The 13991-nt window shown below is 46.4% G+C and overlaps 1 protein-coding gene across 10 annotated transcripts in view; it reads left to right on the top strand.

The window, feature by feature from the left end:
• LOC139051806 (uncharacterized) overlaps window positions 1–13991 on the top strand; it is a 280388-nt gene that overhangs the window by 154581 nt on the left and 111816 nt on the right. For all 10 annotated transcript variants that reach the window (XM_070528799.1, XM_070528798.1, XM_070528800.1 and 7 more), the window contains exons 21-24: window positions 2489–2594; window positions 3157–3239; window positions 8326–8366; window positions 10232–10570. The gene's annotated coding sequence lies outside the window, so the exon portion shown is untranslated. The remainder of the gene's footprint in view (window positions 1–2488; window positions 2595–3156; window positions 3240–8325; window positions 8367–10231; window positions 10571–13991) is intronic.

Here is a 13991-nt window from a genome sequence, read left to right as displayed (position 1 = left end):
TGTCTGCAGCATGTGTATATATTTATATATATATATATATATATATATATATATATATATATATATATATATATATATATATATATTAATAGACACTCTATAGGCTCAGACTTTTTATATACTAGTCTATAGAAAGCTTATAGACTCAGACTTTTATAGAGTAGTCTATAAAAAATCTATAGCCATAAGTCCATAGACTGTCTATAGACTAGTCTAAAGAAATGTTTATAGACTGCCTATAGACTCAGACTTTTAAAGAGTAGTCTACAAAAAGTGTACGGCCATAAGTCCATAGACTGTCTACATACCAGTCTAAAGAAATGTCTATAGACCGTCTATAGACTTCATAGACAAATGCCTATAGTCAGGGTATAGACTTTCTATAAAAATTTTCGTATGGGTCAACGCACCGACTTACCAATTTTCATGAAATTTTGTAAAGATTTCAGGCCTTAAATGAGAAATTTGCTTGGTATACTAGTCACAAGAAATTTCTCCCCAAGTTTCACAATTTCACAATTTCACAGTTTCACAAAGAAACAATTAACTCAACAACTTCATAACTCAGCAGCGAAACTTGATAGCACAATTCTGCTGATAGGTTCTGATAGTACGTCAAATTCAGACAAATTTAGCATGTTATACAAGAATCTGAAAAAAATTCGGTAATATGGAAATACACCTTTCGCAGAACACTTGCAGAACACTTTTGCAGAACTCTTTTGCAGAACACTTGTACACAACGTAACAAATTCACATAAATATAAATTGACAAATCGAATTTGTCCGCTTTGAATGATATGATGGGTGCGTTTACAGAACTGCGATATCTGTTGCTGATGCAAAGCTATTAATTTATAAACTTCGTGCGTATGTTTTTTTCGAACTTTCTAATTTTTGAAAATCGTTCGCGAAAAAGCCAGGCTCTAAATCGAAATTCCGCTTCCAACAGTCCTTAGAATTTTACGTTCTCTGTCAAATGCAGCAAATTTCATTAAAATCGGTCCCGGGCGTATGACAGAAGAACGTTTATTTTTCGCGTTCTACATGTATTTGAATAGGCCGTGTCAGAGTTGGGCCCGAGCTAAAGCTTCCTCTTAAGCACGAACCTAGGGCGCTATAACGTAAAACTATTCAAAACTTTTCTATTGCAATTCTGCAATCGAGCCACCGCAATTGGGCAAAAACATTTTTGTACCACCACCACTTCATCTGCCTGTCACGCGACGACCCGAAATCCACAATAGCTCCCCATCTTATATCACGTGTACACACTGATTATGCATAATTTGACCGAACAAAACAGAAATAGTTATTTCTGATTCGACGCGATTTTCCCATTAGCCCTCGGCTATTGGTAAAGTTTTCGGGCTGCACCCAATTCACCTGCCTCTCACGCGACGTCGAAAAACCGTAAAAGCTTACCATGTCAAAATGACGCGTAAACATTAAAGGTGCATTAACGTGCGGAACAAAACTGAATTTTCTTCTGAATAGCCGCAGGCTGCCCCGTTCCGAAAGGAATAAAACATGGCTGCCGCTGATCGCTCAGGCGCTGGCTACTCACACCTGCCGGAGAGCATGGGTTTATTGGCCTATTATGACACTTTTTGCGTGGCCGTGTAACGTTTCGAGCACTTTCGGCACGTTTACGACCTCGTTCATCCAACTCTTCTTTGCTCAGGGTCCGTTTTACCGTCATTCTTAAGCTTCCGTTGCGTGCCGCTGCCATTTTCGACCAGCCACCCCTAACTGAGTCAGGGAAAGTGGACCATTCGCAGGAGTGGGCACCACCCTCTACATCCGGTTATAGTTTATCAGAGCACTGGCTCGGCCCCATCGAGTGCCTCTCCATTTGAGCGCGCTCCTCGCCTATTATCAGCCAGTTGGATAACTGTTAAGTTAGATAACCGCCGCAGTGTAGGAAATGTTATTCGTTTATAAAGCAAACAAAAGTGACCTCCTATGAACGTGTTGAGCGTTTGATTGCTCTGTTCAGACAACCCTGCGGGTGAACGGCCGGTGCTTGCGTGAGTGGTTACGCCAATTTGATGTCAGGAGAATGGAATAAAAACACATTGGAATAGTTTTACGTTATACGGCCCCTACTTTAATGGCTACGTTATACAGCGCTGCCTGCGGTGGCATCCACGGTTGGCACATCCTGCCACCCCGCCCCCCCGCCCAACGATGTACAGGCGGCGTACAAACGGTTTCCGCTGGTCAAGACGCGAGTGTTCCCGTCAACGCCGTCGGCGGCGTTTCTATCAAGTGATTGTGGCACCGCCCTAGCGTTAGCTGTGCGTGCACGCTCTCATTATTAAAGTCCGAACGATATAATTTCTCCTCTTAGATTCGACAAACTTCATTCCAAGTTAGTCCCGGTGTTGTCTCGTAAAAACATTTCTGCCTTTTGCGCGTATTTGAACAGGCGGAATCGCAGTTCCCCTCGACCTAAAGCTTCCTCTTTCTTGGCAACGGTTTGCAGCGTGGTATACCATGGCATCCACTCAGCTGAGAACCAAGCTCGCCCGAGACCGACATCTCGTGTCGTACGAAGGTCCGTACGCTGGAATCTTTCCCTAGTCTATGTGGTAAGAGCAGACCTTGAATCCACGTATACGGTTCTTAACTATAGTCTTAAAAACAATCTAATGGTTAACTAGCTGTTAAAAACTAGAAATTTGTCATGTTACCCAACTTCACCAAGTACATGTTCAGTACGTGTTTGCACTCCACACGGTCATGTGCCGCCGTTCCCTCATAGTTATATGTGTCGACGCGTCTTGTTGACACTTACTAGTGCACTCGACGCATTGCAAGCCAGTTTTCGGCGTGTATTCGCACTTCCAGGGGAAACTCGATCTCGTTGTTCAGCGCTACTTAGGGTTTAGCGTCTATCTACCCAACGTTTTTTATATTCATTTTCTGTATAGATACGCCATCAGGGCACTGGTCATGAAACGTGCATCACCTGCGTACGTCTCTGTCCTTTAAACTGTGCTTGTCTTCTGGCATTTGCCTATCTAGAAATGAATATACAGATTACTTTCGTGCACTCAAATCGGATTACCGTCGGTTGACAGGCACGCAACGATTTTTTTTCTTTTTTTCTGTTCTACCATCTTCTCTTAATCTCACTTTCGATCTCTGCAGCACACGTAGGCTGTCGGGATTACTCCATGTCACACCACGGCATCCCGAGTTACAGCCTAGCACTACGCCTGGTCAACTTCGTGGTAAGCTCGCACACAGTTTCGAGCAGCGTTGCCTAATGCACAGATAAGATTGAGTCGTTACATTAAATACTAGCCTTACCTATTATATTACCTATTACATTAAGCATTAACCTTACCGGCAGGTTTCGTGAAATCATTGTCACGCTGGCTCGTTAATATTAAAGGACTTCACAATATATATAATCGAAATGCTTTAACAGTGTAGGTGATGCTTTTATCGTTTGGTTTCGTCGCGATTGCCTTAACCACAGAGGCATGAATATGAACACATGGCCAGAGGTAGTACACACACAAGTACTGATTATGAAATTGAGAGAATAATATTTAAGCCGCATGTCGGACGAGTGAACCCTCATACAAAACCGGAAAACTGACATCTGAGGTGTTCATAACGACTTCTCCACATGCAGCAATAACTTGCTGCTGCACAGTTTTTGCAGGGTAATAAATTTTCGCCTACGCCAACCGCAAAATCCAAGATTTATGCAGCGCCCCCCGCCGCTCGTCGAGCCTATCGCTTATCGGGGAGGACGGCGCTTCCTTTCCGTGTGCCGCCGCCAAAGATGCTGACTCACTGCCAAGCCGATGCCTAGAGCCGCGGCCGCTCACTTCGCCACGGTTCGCGCGCGCGGTTGTTTCGCACGGAGCCGGGTTAAGCAATACGGTAGCGCATGAACGCAGTCCGGCGGCTTTATTTCGCATTTGGCGGGCTATCTTTAAACGCCGAAAAGAATAACCGCGCATCAAGACCGCTTCGTGTTGTCCCCTTCTTCAAGGCCCGTGTTTTCTTGCGGTAACTTCCCAATATCATGAATAACCAACTGGCCTACACCCACACACTGCTACGCGGGATTTTCGTTGCCGCAAGAAGTTAGATCAGTCGTTTGCGAATCCCCTCCACAGCGCAACGAAGCGCACTTGGCCCTAAAGTTAATATATGAATTTCTGTACCATTCATCTTCGTTAATTGACTGATTGATCGAAATATAAATATATATATATATATATTCTAAGGAGTGCCACATGATGGCAAACCATATGCCCTTGGTTTCAGTCAGCGTCGGCTGACCACTTTTTTTTTTTAAGTCCTTGGTTCAAGTTACGCGAAGCAATCGATATTTTATTCTCATCAAATGCGTTCCTTTATATGTATGCGAACACCCATGCGTAACAAAATCGGTGCTAACAAAAATAAACTTTAAAAGAAAACACGCTTAGCGGCAGTCTCCCGCAGATACAACTCGTGAAGCAGTATTTAGCATGTGCCTTTGCCCGGTTGCCATTATGTCACAAGTATTAACCTCCGCCTTCTCCGAAAGGAAGCGCCGTTTTCGATGTGGCTCGTGGTTCCTTCCCGGCGGGAAGTGGAATTCCGCGCGGGGGCTGAGCTTCTATTTGTCCGCACTGCTTATTAACCAAACAGTCGGTGCACGACAACATGCGGTTGGTTCTCCCAAAACTTTGTTACTGTCCCGTTGAACACACTGGTACTTAGTGACGCGCAAGTGGAGTGAACGTGCTTTCATTTGGGAGGAAATACATGAAAGCTGCCGCGGAGCTTTACACTGAACTGCGTATTACCGAGAACAGTGACGCAATCTCTGTTATTAAACGTGGGTGGCAGAGAGCAAGTCGGAAGAGGCTTCACCATTTTTTACAGGCGTAACGATGTTCTTAAGAAAAATTACAACATGATTATAGTCCGACGCAGTAGTTCAGCGGAAACCCGCAAGGTGGAGAGAAGTAAAGAATAAAGGAAAATCAGACATCCACACGTTCGTAGCAATTGCTACAAAGGAAACCCATACGGGTTCCTCGAAGGAAAAGCCTCATAGTTGAAGAAAGATTCGTCCTGGTCCGGTACTCGAACCCTGGACCACCACCTTTCCGGGGCAGCCGCTCTACCATCTGAGCTAACCAGGCGGCTAGCAGATGGCAGGGCGAAATCGAATTTGTCGACAACACGAAGCAAAGGCAAGTGTTTGACGTAGTGGTTCAGCGGAAACCCGCAAGGTGGAGAGAAGTAAAGAATAAAGGCAAATCAGACGAATCTTTCTTCAACTATGAGGCTTTTCCTTCGAGGAACCCGTATGGGTTTCCTTTGTAGCAATTGCTACGAACGGGTGGATATCTGATTTGCATTTATTCGCCATGATCATAGTCCGTAATGGAAAAAAAAATCCTGGCTTGGTATCAGCTCCGACGGACCCATCAGCTAGAATACCGATAGGTCCTGCTACGTTTATAGCGCGTGGTGAGCCAGCAGAGACGGGTACCTATAGCGTGGCTGGTACATAAGGACAACGCCCCAATTACGTCAGAGTGCCACCGGCAACTAGCCCGGAGGGATGTAGTCGTCCTGTCCTCCAGATTCTGACTATAATGAGTGCTCTTTTATTCCCCGAGCTTACGGGGCTTATCAAGAGTGACCGTTTTGAAGGCGTCCTTGCTATCAAAAGAGCCGTAACAACTCCCCTCCCCCCTCCAGATAAATCCTTCCAGCACTGCATGTAGTCGTCGCAGAGGAAGATACAAAAGTTTGTCACAATGGAGGGGCATTACTTACAACGTAATCGATATTCAAGGCGTAGTTTGTGAGCCATGACGTTGAAGCAGCGTACTTGAGTTAGGCGCTTTCACGCAAACACGAAATGTATAAGTGTCCTCCTTCATGTCTGCGTGCACGTGTCTACTTCAAGCGCGCTTACCTGTCACTAACTTCAAGGGGGCGGAATGTAACTTGCAGTTGACGCCAGTCGCACAGATTTTCATACTCCTGTATCTCTTCAATTGGCACAGTAAAAAAAGCACAAAGGACTGTAAAAAGGGACATTCAACGATTATGTCCGAGGAAGGGTTTCAGCAGCAGTTGCATGAAAAAAAAAGGCAGCTGTGAAAACACCGTCTTCGGCTTGTCAAATGTTTTAAAAAGCCGGCTTCGAGATAAGTTCATCAGTTTTCTCTTCTTACCATCGCTAAGCTGGTTCTAGTTGTATTTTACAAAGATATTCTACACAATCAAACCACTCCCGTCACCTCACACTCACATTTGGAATAATTTGGGATATAACCGACCATTTTTCTCAGTTCTGTCTATTTTATCGTTGCAAAAAATTTTCCTTTTAAAGGGGCGCAGACATGGTATTTATGTCTTATTCTTTTGCTTCAAACGAAGGTTCAGTACCTCTAAACGGCTGAAAAATCTTACTGTCGATCCTCGCCGTGCCGGTAATATTTTAATGAAATAGGATTTAAACATATGTCGAGATTGTTTGGTCGTGCATATAGGTTGATGGCTCATTTTTGGTAACATTTCTTTTCAGCAAAATAAACATTTACCCACCGTGGTTGCTCTGTGGCTATGGTGTTAGGCTGCTGAGTACGAGGTCGCGGGATCGAATTCCAGCCACGGCGGTTGCATTTCGATGGGGGCGAAATGCGAAAACCCCCGTGTACTTAGATTTATTTGCACGGTAAAGAACCCCAGGTGGTCTAAATTTCCAGAGTCCTCCTCTACGGCGTTCCTCGTAATCAGAAAGTGGTTTAGGCACGTAAAACACCATTATTTAATTTGTGTCAAAGAAACCTTTGCTCTATTCGAATAAATAAGGTAGCTTCGAATATATCGCGCACGGCGCTTTAAGAAACAACCCATGGCAGTCGCAAAGTGCACAGTTTTCATCACGCTTGATTTCTCATCATATCGATTCACGCAAAAAAAAATAAGGTAGGCTGCTGTTCGCGGCGTCCGGAAGTGCACGATGCAGCCGAGCCCTCTCACGTGCAGTACAGTCCAGCATCACTGCCGTGTCCGGCACAACCTCCAGCTTTTCGTAGGAGCAAACGGGAGCGGTGGCCAGCGAACCACCTTTCTTATAAATAATCGGCAGCATCACCGATCCAGGTTGCATGGAGCGACGAGCAGGTGAACTGGGTTGATTCGTTTTCTGGAAATCCTCGATTTTCGCCAAGTAGGCGAACTCCGAAACAGCCCCGAGTTCCAATTTCCTGTTCAGCACGAACCCGCTTTCATCGCGATGTTTGACAGCGCGGCCTACTGTGGCATCCATGGTCGTCACGTGACCGCAATCCATCCGGACAAGGCGCAGTCAACGTACAAACAGGCTCCGGTCCACACACGCGTTTCTCGTCAACGCCGTCGGAGGCGTTTCTAACCAGCGATGGTGGCGCCGCCCTGGCGCTAGCTGTGCATGGCCGATCTCATTGTTACAGCCCCAAGAATATTAATTCTGCTCTCAAATTCCACAAATTTCACACAAGTAAGTCCTCCAGCTGCCTCATAAAAGGATTGCCGCCTTTTACATGTATCTCAACAGGCGGCATTGCCGTTGGCTAAGAGGTAAAGCTTCCTCTCTCATGGTTACGTTCTGCAGCGCGGTCTTCTGTGGCACCCACAGCCATCACGCGACCGGAAGTCGCACGTCGTACAAGGGTCCTTATATACCGGCAGCTGGCCCTAGTCTATGCGTTAATAGTAGACCTTGTATTCACGTATAGCGGCCTTAATTATATAAAGAACAAACTAACATTCAACTGGCCCTTAAAAAACAAAATTACCACTTTTACACAAGTTGATTTCACGGTATTTTGCCCGGTACACGTCTTTTTTATTTCTTTACACTCGACACTGTCATGTTCCGCCGTGACGTGATCACTATACATATCGACACGTCACGTTCACCGTCAAATATGTACTAGTCGCGTTCCAAGCCACTCTTTGGTGTGCATTCCCGCTTGCAGTGAAAACACGATCTCTGTGTTCCATCCTGCTTAGCGTTTACTGTAATTCTGCCCAACGACGTTTATCTTCACTTATCGTAGACCCGTCATCATGGCACACATCATTAAATGTGCATGATATTCAGTACGTTTATTTGCATTGAATGTGGTGCTTCTATATGACTGTTTGGCAACGTGGCACTGTGGTTTGCTTCTGCCATTTGTCTAACTAGCAGGATATGTTTAGATTCCTTTCGTGTACCCGAATCAGAAAGCAATCGGTTGGCATACACGCGACGGTTTTTTTTTTCTGTTCTTGTCTTAATCTCACTTTCGATCTCTGCAGCACACGTTGGGCTATTGGGATTCTTCCATGTCACTCAAATGGTAAGCTGCGCAACGGCCCAGCACGTGCTCAACTTCGCGGTATGCTCTCACGCAGTTTCCAGCAGCGTTGCCCAATGTAGAGACGATGAAGTCTTTAACCATTCCCACAAATCTTACCGACAGATTTTGTGAAATTACTGTCAAGATAGCTAACGGTAATCATGGGAAGTTACAAAAAGTCTAGTCGAAATGTCTTAACAATGCTGATGCTATAATTATTTGATGTAGTCATGATTGCCTTTATCACAGAGACATGCATATGACTATATGACTACAATTAAACCCATATGCAAGACCTGAAACTTAACATCCGAAGCGTTCATTACCAGGTCCAGGCATGCGACAATTTCACACTGCTGTACAATTTCTGCAGCGTAATACATCCTCGCCGAGATCTACTAAAAAACCAAGAATGAACTGCAGTACACCCTGTCACGCCTTTGGCATGCGCCCATCAGCGAAGTCACCGCTTTAGATTATTTAACTACTTCCAAATAGGTTACTCGAAGTGGAAGTGATTCCCTAATCTTCTTTGTAGTGTAGCGAGTTGTGCCGTAAATACTGCTGGCATGACGTTACGGTTTACGTTTGCGTCAGAGCATGAATGGCGGAAAGCGAGCAGTGTATCGATTTGTTCGTATTCTAAAGCGCGTATTGTGCAGTTAGATGTCCATGTTAGAAAAGTTAGTTTGGTAATACGGCGTGGGAGGCACCCTTTATTTAAGAAACATACATTCTGCATTGTTTCTGGTTCTCGGAAATGCAAAATTGTTTGCACAGAGGTGCTGTTTTACGAACACAGAGTCATTGTCAAATTGAGAAATGATTGACTGTTTTTTTCGTTATGACCGTGATCCAACTCCGGTGGTGATTGCCCCTGATGCTCGACCACGACACCCGAGACCATCTCAACAGGCCTCTATAGCTGTATGTGTCCCGTAGAGCTTCGTGAGCTTTAAGATATGCACCTAAAAAAAGCGAATCCGGTTGTAAATCGGCGTATAAATCACACGCCTACACAGCATTAGTTTAAGCGTGGGAGTAATGCACCGATTTACACCCTTATACTCCTTCAAGTCTTTACACTTTAAGTGTTTGTACTGCTTTGTCTAGGACGCCCTGTCTGAAGAACCAAAGCACGGCTACAGGCTTTTTTAAAAAGGTCCTTGTACACTGAGGCGGAGCAAGTTTCGTCATGTTCATGCACAAGTTGTTGCTTCCATTTGCGAGTAAGATAACTCATGAACTGCGGGCATGCAGTGATGGAAATGGGCACCATTTTGGCCGGCTTATCTTGGTCCCATACACTGATTGCCGTCGGTGTCATCCGCGTTTCAGAAGGCAATAGTCTTGGGCATGTTGGATAATAGAACACGTAGCACAATATAAGTACAAACAACAGGTCGAGGCATGACAAGCGTTTGTCCTCTCTCGACCCGTCCTTTGTTCTTTCTGCTCTAGGTATTCCGTATATTGCTTGCGTTTACTTCCTTGAAAGCTCTGCGCTCGCTACATTACTTGCGAGAGTGCTATCTCACACCTCTAACGCGCGTGCTGTTCGTGCCCCGAATATTTCGGACATAGAGCTTTGAAGCAAAGGGTAGGCACACAGTTTACATGTGATAACGTTTATTGGACAGGAAGCAGAACCGCATCGTTGCTAGGACCGAGTGAAGCGAGAAAAAGAAATCCTAATTAACACGTATAGTAAAGTATCGATTTCAATGTATATATAGAAAGCCTATAGACTTTTTATACACGACCTTGCCTTTCTATAGATTTAGACTTTTTTGATACAAAGTCTATAGACTGTCTATAGGCGAAAGTCGATAAAGTTTCTATTTCTTTTTGTCTAACTCCACCAGCAGATGTGCGCAAGGTAATACTGGCCACCAACATCGCCGAAACGTCCATCACCGTCAACGATGTGGTTTACGTTGTCGACACTGGACTTCAGCGCGAGCAGCGCTTCAACCCGTCCACGGGTGTGAGCCTGCTCGACAAGTTCGCCACGTCGAAGGCCAGTGTGCAGCAGCGAGCAGGTCGCGCAGGTCGTGTGCGACCTGCGCGACCTTTCATGTACAGATGGTAAGACTCCCCAGTCTTACCATCGGTACATGAAAGGAGAGCTACAATCATGGGAACAATGTAAGCGGCCAGAAATCCAGACAACTGACCTGACAAGAGTCGTTTTGGACTGTAAGGTGAGTGCAGGATCGCTCGATTGTTTGAAGTTGTAACAATTCACTGCCACTGCTACAGTGCTAAAGAAATGGCAGGACAGTGAACAGTAGTCGAAAAATATGGAATGAGAAAGTGCACATTGCGGGCACAACTGTGATCGTTAAATGGGGTGAATGAACTCTCTCTCTCTCTCTCTCATTTCGATGGGGGCGAAATGCGAAAACACCCGTGTGCTTAGATTTAGGCGCACGAGAGAGAGAGAGAGAGGGAGAGAGAGAGGGAGAGAGAGAGAGCTGCGCGACCGGCCGCTCGAGTCACATTGCGTGTAATCGCGGGCTTCTTCATGCTCGACCAAACACTTCTATGGAGCTCGTATTGAGCAACCGAAAGCTTTATCGGAAGTTTCTTATGTTGCTCGACAGTTTTATCATTGAGAATATTCGTCTAATTAACATAATGTAGAAATTATTTACACGAAATATCTAATCAGGGGAATGCAAAAAATATAGTTTGAGTATCTCCAAGGGATGGCAAACAACATTAACTTGGTTCTCTCCAGCTACGTCCCATTTGCATATGTTAGTCTAGCTCAAATTAAGTGAAGCATCCCGTATCCTTCTTTACAATTGCAAATATTCTCCATGGCTTCCTATATCGCCGCCGATGAAGGCCATGAGGTGGGACGTCACCAAAGGTCATGTTAAAAAAATCGTTAATCTGGGCCCAGCCCGTGTACGCTGCAACCAAGCGCAGGTACCGGGACATAATATGGAGCTGCGTTCGATATAAGCCACTGAAGTTGTATAATGCTGAGATTGCTGTAGAGCCTAATTGTAGACTTTAGTATACACATATGCTATCTTCGGCTGGTCGCTTCCATCCCCCGAAGCAGAGGCGGGCAGATCCGGCCTTCCCCGAGCTCAGAGGTAGAGGACGAGCGCGCAAGCCAAACGTGCAACTCGCTCTCGGAGGAGGCAATGGCAGATGCTAAACCACGTGACTACTACCAACGTCCGATGTTTCGCTTATCGAAAGCTCCCAGCGCTGCCGGGAAAACCGGCGGACGCGCCGGCGGGACGAGCGTTCGTCGCAGTGGCCTAGGTTGCCTAGGTTACGGTGGGCCGTCGCCAACAGCAGCGACGCGGCTCTGCGATGACGTTTCAATTTCGACGACTGCTCCGAGGACAGGGCTCGGAGCGCCTCAGAGCGCTCGAAGGTGGAGGAGAGCAATCGAGAAGAACCAGCCGAACGCAGGGCGGGCACCCTCTTTCAACCAGCCGAAGACAACGCCGCTCGCGAGAGCGCTCTTGAGCGCTCAGAAACGACCAGTCGAAGATGGCAATAAACTATACCTCTGCATTTGTTCACCACATGATAGGACCTACGTAGTCGCTTTCGCCAATCACAGGAGAGTCTTCACAGTTGTCATAGCATGACTTTTGCGGCAGTAGGATAAGGAAAGCAAAACGCCGATCCAATTGTGATAATGGATGATATGAACGCCAACTTTAGCTACAAGTGGATTCCAAACAGGCATCAAGCTAACAGCACAGAAACTCGTAATGTTTGTAGCTGAGAACGCGGACTTTGTGAGTGTGCGTGGAACCGATGTCGCGCATGTGCTGTGCGCATTGTGTGCCCTCCGATTCTCAGATACTTTTCCCATTGTCTTCATATCTCGGCTGCATCACTAACATTGCGCGGCTTTTCGTTGACTGATATCCTGCCCTATGAACTCATCAGAGTTCCTCATTCACTTAAAATATGTGCCGAATTCTCTGAGCCGACTCAGTATTTTGCAGGCGGTATGCCTGCGCAGCCACGCATATGAGTACCTCATTGCCGTACTGATTGCTTTGATCTATCATCGGAGCGGAAAATTAGCACTAACGTACGTGTGGTCATCACATTTGGTGCTACGCTGGAAGATATGCTACAAATGCGCTGTATTACTCATCGTCGCTGGCGATAATGCAAGCGCCTGAAGGGCTCTTTAACGGCTTTTACAAACAGCGCATTCATCCATGTGGGCGTTCCAGTCTCATACGATAGCCCACAGCGTTTGTGATACAGGACGCTTAAGCTTCGCCTTCAAGAGTGGAGTGGCTATGGTGTTGGGCTGCTGAGCACGAGGTCGCGGGATCGAATCCCGGCCACGGCGGCCGCATTTCGATGGGGGCGAAATGCGAAAACACCCGTGTGCTTAGATTTAGGCGCACGTTAAAGAACCCCAGGTGGTCAAAATTTCCGGAGTCCTCCTCTACGGCGTGCCTCATAATCAGAAAGTGGTTTTGGCACGTAAAACCCCAAATATTATTATTATTATTCAAGAGTGGAATGCGATAGCGTTATCGCATCCCGTTCGCACCACCTACTCAAACGCGCTACGCCAGCCAAACGTCGCGATCGGCTGAGATAGCCGGGCCCCGACGCGCCATGAAGGTGGACGCGGTCATGGGGCGAGTGGCGTGCCACGTGTCGGGGCAGCGCCATACATTGTGAGGAGGGGGTCTTCTGTGTTTGCCGCAAGATGGCTCTGCGTGTGCGCAGAGCGCAGAAGAAATTTAGCGGAAACATACTTCGCTACTCGCGAAACAGCGACTTCTGTATGTTACATAAGTCATAATTACCGATATAAACCGCAGTATAACTTTCTAGGGCACGTTTCTAAGGCAACACCGCCTTCGCTAGAGGCGATTTTGTCCCGTTTTGAAGGAACGAACTCGTGGCTCAGTGGTAGCCTCTCCGTCGCGCACTCCGGAGACTCCGTCTTGCAGGATGTTTTTTATTTATGAAGCGCCTTCTGCGATTTATCGCTCACCGCCAACGCCGCTGACACCGACGCCGACGGCACCGGCTTTTCTGCGACGCGTGCTCCTTAACGCTGTCGCGATAAAAGGATGAAAAATTGAAAACAAAAGCAACCCGTTCCGGTGCGCATGGCGCGCAGAGAGAGAGAGAAAGAGACAAAAAAAAGAAACAGGCGCACAGACTTCTCGGAGCGCGCGCGCCTCCTCTCGCGGAGCTCCTGCGCCTGCGCAATGAGCGCCATCTGTCCGCGTCAATTTGAATTCTCAACGAATGCGCCAGGCACGTAAACGCTTGCAGCGGTGGGCAGTGTCTGCCAGAACGTTGGTGTCTGTGCATGCGTGTCTTCTTTGTGGCATCATACATCAACTATACTGAACGGTAAGCTTTAGCAAAGATGTTTTGCGTCAATAGATCATGATTACGTAAGCGCATATCGTAGCGCAAACCGGCTGCATGTAGCGCAGGCGACTCGGGCATAGTATCGGTTTCGCATTTTCATGATTTGATAACGCGCTGTTGTTCTCACTTCTACTATACCGAATGTTTTACGTCAAGTGATCGCTCAGGTTTGTTGATTTTATCGCCATAGTTGATGCGCGTAAAAAAGGAAGTATACCATGGTTTAACTTG

Source organism: Dermacentor albipictus, unplaced genomic scaffold (assembly GCF_038994185.2).
Source record: "Dermacentor albipictus isolate Rhodes 1998 colony unplaced genomic scaffold, USDA_Dalb.pri_finalv2 scaffold_14, whole genome shotgun sequence".
NCBI classification, from domain to species: Eukaryota; Metazoa; Arthropoda; class Arachnida; order Ixodida; family Ixodidae; genus Dermacentor; species Dermacentor albipictus.
This window is presented reverse-complemented; position numbering and strand designations above follow the sequence as displayed.